We start from the raw sequence: 8,917 nt of genomic DNA on the forward strand, positions 1-8,917 counted from the left end.
TATCAGGTAAATTGAAATCGGAGAGAAAATGACCAAGAATAGCCAGGGTATCTTTCATCTCCTTAAGTGCATACTCGGCACATCTTTGACATTCGCCCTGTTTGAGATGTCGCTCATAAGCAAATGTCCTCTGTCAAATTCTGTAAATTATCATTCCATAACTTAAGAGCGTCTGAGGGAAGACCAAAAACACAGATATAGGAAAACATTTGCCTAAGGTAAAATGACATTGCATAAACAATGAATGAAACAATGATATCCTGAATAGTGTCTTGCCAAATCCTATCATCCAAAAGATATCCCTTAGGTTTCGCTGCCTCTCGTTACCTACCTGAATGGACTCGTTATTCACCACAATTGTTCGTAAGTGTTGAAAAGATGTAACTGCCTTTTCGTGGCATAAATGTAATCGAAGGTCGTATCTTTCTGGGTCTTTAATACTTACATTCACCATTCTCCCAATCATTCTGTCCCCCCGTTTGTCGCTTTTCTCAGTTTGCAGTCATATCCTTCCAAGCGAAGTGTTTGGGTGTTTCGGAATAAGTAACCTCATGCACAGTTTCATCTGTTACATTCAACATAACACACTCGTTTATGTATACTTCTTTGCTGAAGCAGAGAATGTTGTAAAATGTATAAATGATTGAGATCTTGTAAGACTAACGGCTATCTAAACCGACACTTTAATGCCTATAACATCGTTTAGTCCCCTTCAAGCTCTGTTGGATTTATTTGTATATTTTAGAATTTTAGAGGTACTTTTCACTTCTGAACTATATTTTGCTCAACTGGTATGTTTTAACTTTCATCCCAGTTATTTTAGTCTCTGTCTAGAGTTTTAGAGAGTCTCATTTTCTAATTAGTTTCTTTTGCTATCTATTATTTTAATAGTGTTTTGCTCACTCCAGAAAATCTTACAAAAGTAGTACAACTGTACTTCTTTACTACGAGGCTGTAAACTGTACTTGTTTATAACCCTACAGCCACATAATGTGTAACTGTAAAATTTCAAACCTTTCCGAAATATTTGTAAAATTCGCAAATTGCCAATTCCTGCTTGATATTAACTAGTCTTAGGTTTTGTTCACGTTTGTGATATTGTTGCATTAACAACATAAATTTGCGTATTCGGATACGTAAATCTAAGACTGTACGTTTTACATTCATTTTTAAAACGAATACGAAATATGCCGCTTAAAATTGTGCAGTGTTTAGTATACAGTACATACCTGTAATGGATAAAGCTATTCATTTATATTTGTGTTTATAACATTAGTCACCGAGTTACAAAAAGAATGAAATTATATTTTTTCGTGTTTATGTTATTGAAAAGTTGATGATTTCTATAATTCTCTAATTTATATGATTTAAAATATGCAGCATTGGTAAAACACTTTGTTTCAAATGAGTGACGAGACATACAAATATTCAAAATTCGTTCAAATTAGCATTTAATCTGTTGTATTTCTATCACGGTATACTTAATACATATGTTCACAACTTGTATAATATACATTATGGAAAGCACTGTGGAAGTGAGATTGCATGGTTTGAGCAAATATTGTTAATAATCTAAATTTTAATGATTTTTTCGGAATTTTTCAGAATTAGATCAGAGACCTTTCTAGGATCTTAAATCGTTTTGTTTCGGAATAGGCTAGATTTCATAACTGATTTGTAGTGTGTTTGATCTGAATTATTTCAAAAAGTATTTTTTAAAGTGCGATGTTACTCTTAAAGCTGATTAGATTGAGAAAGATTATTAATTTTGTCATATAATAAAATTGACACTGAAGTTGACATAGTTAAAAAAAATGCAATATGAATGGCTTCAGATAGTGATTCAGATAAAACATAAGTCATAAATCATACTATAAAAGTGTAAAGCAGTTGTTCCCAAAGTGTGCGCCGCAGCGCCCTAGGGAGCAGCTTCGTCACAGGGTAACACGAAATGCAAATTTTTACAATTATGTTTCCTTTTTCAATTCAGTGTGATAAGACGAAATCTAGCAGACTAGTGCAAACTATTAACTCATTAAGTAATAACTCTTAATTGTTTTAGTAGTTTGTCGAGCTTTCTCGATACTTTGTGTTAGTATATACCAATAAATAGCTGTCAGTTTCACGCAATTTCAGTATTAAATTAGTTTTCGGAGAAATCGTATCAACTAAATATTGTAAGTCAGTCAAGTGATGATATTGATGTATTTCTTCTCGTATGCATTTATAAAAATGGATCGGTTTTTACTAAATAGAAATAAGCGTGTGAGAGTGAAAGTAACGAGGACAAACCGTCAACCACTAGCAAAAGTTTGAAAAAGACTTAATATCGCAAATATCATGACAGTTATTTTGGACTTTGGTTTTACGTCTATAGAAGGCAATAATGAAGAGAAGCCGCAGTGTGTACTGTGTATGAAAGTTTTGGCACCAGACTGCATGCTACCAAGTAAGTTGAAAGGCCATTTAGAAACCAATCATCCTAGCATGGTTATTATATTTCATGACTACTTTAAAGTTAAAAGAGTTAAATCAACTAAACAATAGTTTTTATAAGCAGGCATCAATCCCAAACACTGCTTTTCTAGCATCTTGTAGCGATTCATCTTCTAATTCTACAGTATGTGCCATCTTATACGATGGTACATAGAAAACGCAAAATGTAACAATGCTCATACCATGGCAGAAAAACTCATTCTACCGGCTGCTGTAGATTTGGTAGGAAGCACTTTTCAAAAGCGTCTTTGTCCAATAACACCATCAGCCGTAGAATACAACACATAGCAAAGGGTCTCGATGATCAGTTAATTTAAAAAATAAAAAGGAAAGAATTTGGGTTGCAGCTGGATGAGGCCATAAATAATAATAATAATGCTCCCTTGATTTGCTATGTACGTTTTATAGATAGTAATACCATTGTAGAAGACCTTCTCTTTTGTAAAAGTATTACTGCTAGTGCTAAGGTTCAAGACTTATTCGAGATTTTTGATACATTTATATCCGAAAATAATTTGGAGTGGACCAATGCGCTGGTATCTGTACGTCCGGCTGTTATGGACGATTGCAAGCACTTTTAGAAGCAAAGCCACTGATGCACTGTGGAACCATTCCGTTATTCACAGGGAAGCTCTCGCATCAAAACATCTGAGTCCTACATTGAACCAAGCCTTAGAATATGTAGTAACTGTAGTACACTTTATAAAAGTTTGGCTGGTAAAGGTAAGAGTTTACAAAAAACTCTCGGGATCCGAGCACACGCTTTTGTTGTAATACTGAATTTTGCGATGGCTCGCGCGTGGTAATGTTTTGTCTGGTACGTTTGAACTGCGACAGAAAATTTATATTTTTCTTAAAGAGGAAGACTACAAGTATGCCGAAAATTTGTGAATGAAGAGTTTTTAGCTAGCATACTTATGTCATATTCATGCTTTAGCTAGTATACTTATGTTATTCTTGAAAAGCCGAAAGCTCTGAATCTTTCATTTCAGGGAAGCAATATGCACCTTTTAAAGTCGATTGATAAAATTTCAGTTTTTATAGAAACAATTAAAACAATGGAAAAGAAATATAAATGAAGACAGAGGAAAGAATGATTAACGTTGTTGCAACGGTTTTTGACTTCCAATGGAGTTTATTTCTCTCGAGTTATGAAATCAACTTTTGAAGAACATTTATCACAGCTTATCACCTGGTTTGAGATATATTTTCAAAATGATAATATTGCTACATTTGAATGGATTTAAGATCTATTTAATGCCTAGTGCTCCATCTGGATTTACTGCTGCAGAAGAAGAGAATCTTATTGAGTTGTCTTGCGACAATACATTGAAAACAAAATGTAGCAGCATGGAATTAACTGAATTTTGGATATCAGTAAAAGATGAATATCCCTTCTGAGTGGTAAAGCTCAGAGAATTTTAATTTCATTTGCGATTTCTTATTTGTGTGAAGCTGAATTTGTCATTGTGATAAAAACTAAGCATTGTACACAAGTCAATATGGAGAAAGAATAAAAGTGGCTGTGTCTAATCTGGTTCCAATATTTTGGAAAATGTGCAGTGATCAAGAGGCTTAATTATCCTACTGATTATAATATTAATTGAATTTGTTCAATTACATTTTTTAATCTTAAATACGTGTTTTATTTATTTTTTACTTATCAACTATTAGTCAACGACCATTCCTATTTATTTGAGATAGAAAGGTTTCAACATTTTGATTTAACTGGTGTCGTACTTCAATGTTTGACGATGCAAATGCGATCAAGTGTGGTCTAAACAAGTGATTCCAAAGTTTTTTGATTCACCACCCTCTTGGTTCCATAAAGTTTTACCCAGTGTCCCTAACCCATTTTGTCTTGCGTGAGGAAGGCGTAGGAATATTGTTAGAAAAGCTTTTTTGTGAACTTCATACTTACCTTACATTGTTCTCCACATCTGGAAACCACTATACTAAGACAGTTGTTTTCTACACAGAAAATGAGCATTTTATCATTCTTTTTCAAGTGTTATTGAATGACCTTTTCAACTTCCTTTTCATTAATTAAGCCGCTTTTCATCACACCATTTATTCCAGATTTTACAACGTCAGATATTAATATATTCTTTACGAAAATTATAGGTCAGTTTACTTTTCCGTTTCTGTTAAAATAATCAAGAAGATATCAGAATACATTTCGATCACAGGATTCTAGAATATTAATCAGTCTGATTCAGTCACATTCAGATTTTATCTTCAAATTTGAAACGCTGAGACGTTAAAACGCTTCTTACCAATCACTTTGGCATAATTAAACACGTCAAAATAGGAAAATGATCACACCCTGTCATACATAAAAGTCGAAAGTCAGCAATTTCTCCAAAGAAAAGTTATTCGAAACCGGTGTAAAATAATGTTGTTAACTCCATTATGAGAAAAAAGATAAATATCCCACTTGTATCACTTTTATCAGTAGAGAGAAAATATCATATAGACTTCACAACCAGATCACATGGTCTATTATAAAGTAATATATTTCCATTACCTTTTATACGCAGTTCAATAACATAAAATTTTAAGTTTTTTCTAATCAGTCTATAGCTACAAAATAATCTTTATTTATAAAAATATTTTAATTTGTATTAACTAACATTCATTCGCGTAATAAGTTATAAATGGCATCCAAAAATTTTTGTTTAAAGGTGGTGAAGTCAAATTAAGTAACAGTGGTTTATTAATATATTATATATTTTAATATTAATATTTGATTTATACAGTATTAATATAATGCTATATTATATATAACATTAAATTTGTGAACATTTTTATTTTTACAGCTAAAATACTCTTTAAAAAGTTTCGTTTTGGAAGTCAGAAACGGATTAATCTATTTTATGTTGTTTCTTATAAAAAAAATTTTCAGTTTTAGAACTGNATATGTGTGACATGTCGAGAAAAGAAGACAAAAAAGAGAGAGATTTAGTTTCTAAGCCAATTTTACATTCTGAAATGAATAGTAGGTGCCAAGTGGATCTCATTGATTTTCAGACTCAACCTGATGGAAAGTTTAAATTTATCATGGTCTACCAAGGCCACGTAACAGTCTATTTTTATTATCTTCAAGTACAGACAGCCAAGAGTCAAACTCTACAAGTGAAGTATCGGTCTTCTCCATTCAGAACTGGATGTTTGCCAGTCGTTCTTCTAAAACTTTTGCTTAAAATAAATTTGTAGTTTAAACAAGAAATTGAATACTTTCCTGGACATGAATTTATTTTTAGGTTTAATATATGAAAGAATCAATTGTTCTTCGAATCACTCGAAATTCTCTCGTCTTCATTCTCAGACCGCGTTTTACATTTCTGTCAGATGATTCTTCATTTAAACAGAACAAAGTAATAAGTAACCTAATATCATAAAATTAAGAAATTTGGCAGATAACGCGAGAGATTCTAAATTCGAATTTTGACGTTTCGTTATATGTTGACTTTTTGAGATTTCAGATGTTTCCATATGTCTACTTTGGACGTCCTTTTCCGAAATAAATATTTCATTTTTCTGTATTAAGTCTACTTACATTCAAGCTTTGACGTCAGTCATTCACTCAGCCTATGAAACAAAATACCGTTATTGTATTAAGTCTCCAATCTTAATTTTACAAGAAGACGGCTTCTTTGCAATTAAAAGTTCTGTCAAGACAGACAGCGCTGAATATATGGCACTCATACACTGTAAAATAACATTTAAAAATTGTTATGTACACATAAACAGATTTCTGTATTTAATGATATTTAAGAATAACTTATAAATATATTTCCATAAATGTAGTAACGACGTGTATATGTTACCGGCCAAATTCGATTTTAGGCCAAACTAGTTTGTCATAGGCCAAACGAGTTTATCCTACGCGTGTCAGGATACACTAGTTTAGCCTAGGACAATCTAGTTTGGCCTGAAATCCTTCAGGATTACCTAGGCCGAACTGATTTATTCCTCGCGAGTGATAAAATAGACACGTTAGAACCTGTTAAGCGGGGATTCCCTCCTCGCGCCTTTTTCTATTATGCTTTCGTTGTCTATTCGAGTTTTTCATGAACTATAAAGCGCGCTGCATTTTTACAAAATGGCTACTTTATCTGGGTCGTTTGTAACTAGTCATGTAAAATGAATCATATATTACTGTCCGATATAATGATATATATCATAAAAACAGCACACCTCTGAATCCTAAAAGTACAATTCCAGGATATTTTAATGCAAACACAAACGTTTTCGATCTACACAAGAGATCTTCGTCGGGTTAAAGCGTTCTCAAATGGAATGCGGAAATGGAATATTCTTAAGATTATTTGAAAAACGTATAAACGAGAATTTATAAAAAATTTTAAATATGAACTATATGTTATATGCTGCTTATAGCTGATAATCGAGAAATTTTATAGGAGAACAATTATTGCCTATGGGACACGTCATTATATGGTATCGAAACAAATGAGAGAGATCGTTCTATACATATTTTTGCCCTTTGTGTTAAAAAACATCAGCTCTGACATCCCCCACAAAATTACTGGCATTTTAAAGTTTAAGGAAAAATCTTTTAATATTGACAGTATAACTTCTTCATGTAAAGCTGAACAATGGAGAAACTTTTGCCAATTCTTAAGTCTAATCCACTCTTTCGGAATTCGGAGAAACTAATAAATATAACCGATTTTCGAATAATCATATGTTTTTCATGTGGAAATAGATGAAAACTTATATTGGGCTCCCGTATGGCTTTGAAATTTCAATTTGGAACGCAACAGAAAGCTTCTCTATTGCTATTCATCTTTACTGCTAATACACAAGAATGATTCAAATGACCCAGATAAAACAGTTTTATTTTTAAACACCAAAGGGCGAGCATTCGGTGAAAAATGCGAATTCACTCATTACGCGCAATCGTGTAGTGACTTGTGTACTTACGTGCAATTCGTGAAGCTGTATTAATTTGATTTTTTGAACGTACCTAGTGTAAAAGTTTTGTGTTGTTTTCATATTGTTATTATGGATGAGCCATCGTCTAGTGTTCAAGTTGATCAGTTAAAGTGGAGAGAGTGGTTTTTAAAAGAAATTTTGCAAAGTGAAAATATAAAATCTTATTTTAATGTTTTAACAAAGGATAAATACTTAGATCTTATCCTACAAGTGAAAGAGGCTGAAAAAGCTCAAATTAAGACACAACTTCATCAAAGGCGATTAAAACGGTTTGCAATTTTAAACATTGGTTCTGTTAAAAACTTGTTGCCCGTAATAAAATCCTCTATTCCCGCTAAGGAATTGTATGATGTTATTGATGCAGCTCACAGAGCTGCCGGACATTGCGGACGTAAAAGATTATTGGCTGAGACATCTTTAAAATATGCTAATGTCACAAAGCGCATGATTAACCTTTATTTATCTATATGTGTGACATGTCGAGAAAAGAAGACAAAAAAGAGAGAGATTTAGTTTCTAAGCCAATTTTACATTCTGAAATGAATAGTAGGTGCCAAGTGGATCTCATTGATTTTCAGACTCAACCTGATGGAAAGTTTAAATTTATCATGGTCTACCAAGGCCACTTGATTAAGTTTATTTTCCTTCGTGCTTTGGAATCTAAACGAGCTGAAGAAATAGCCTACCATTTGAATGACATATTTTTGACGATAGGTGCCCCATGTATTTTGCAGTCAGACAATGGAAAAGATTTCGTCAATCGTATTATATGTGAAATGACGAGTCTTTGGCCAGAACTTAAGCTAGTGCATGGAAAACCACGACACAGCCAAAGTCAGGGCTCCATCGAGAGAGCCAACCAAGACGTCGAGAACATGATCAATTGTTGGCTAAAAGATAATCAATCGACTAAATGGTCAGAAAGCTTGAGGTATGTCCAATTTATGAAAAACAGGTCCTACCATTCGGGCATAAAACAATCGCCTTACAAAGCTATGTTTGGAGTTGAACCCAGAGTTGGTCTTTGAACGACATTACTACTACCAGAAGTAATAAAGGATATTTAAAATAAAGATGACCTTCAACAACTTATTGAAACTGATTTAACCCATAGACGGACAAATGATCACAATGATTCGGGAGATGATCGTGATGGTAATAATATCGAAACTGCTAAAATTGGTGATGATATCCAAAAGGCAAGACAAACAGCTGCTGAAAACCTTCAGAAACAGGCAAAAAAAATGAAATCTGCTTCTGACAAATCGCATCCACCAGCTAAAGTGGGAGATAATGTGACTGTGCCGATTCCTGATGTAGACAGAGGAAGGGGCGACCTAAGAAATGTTATTGGCGTTGTTCTTGAAATAAACAATGATGGCCTGTACAAAATTGGAACTAAGCATGGAATATTGCAGACACTCTATTGCAGGTTAGTTACGCATTTTATTATTTATTTTTT

The 8,917-nt window shown here is 33.1% G+C and overlaps 1 pseudogene; it reads left to right on the top strand.

The window, feature by feature from the left end:
• The first annotated feature begins 7,524 nt into the window (after positions 1-7,524).
• LOC111638495 lies at positions 7,525-8,522 on the top strand (annotated as a pseudogene).
• The last annotated feature ends 395 nt before the right edge of the window (positions 8,523-8,917 follow it).

The sequence above is a fragment of the Centruroides sculpturatus genome, unplaced genomic scaffold (genome assembly GCF_000671375.1).
Source record: "Centruroides sculpturatus isolate CEXI.00-Female unplaced genomic scaffold, Cexi_2.0 scaffold958, whole genome shotgun sequence".
NCBI classification, from domain to species: domain Eukaryota; kingdom Metazoa; phylum Arthropoda; class Arachnida; order Scorpiones; family Buthidae; genus Centruroides; species Centruroides sculpturatus.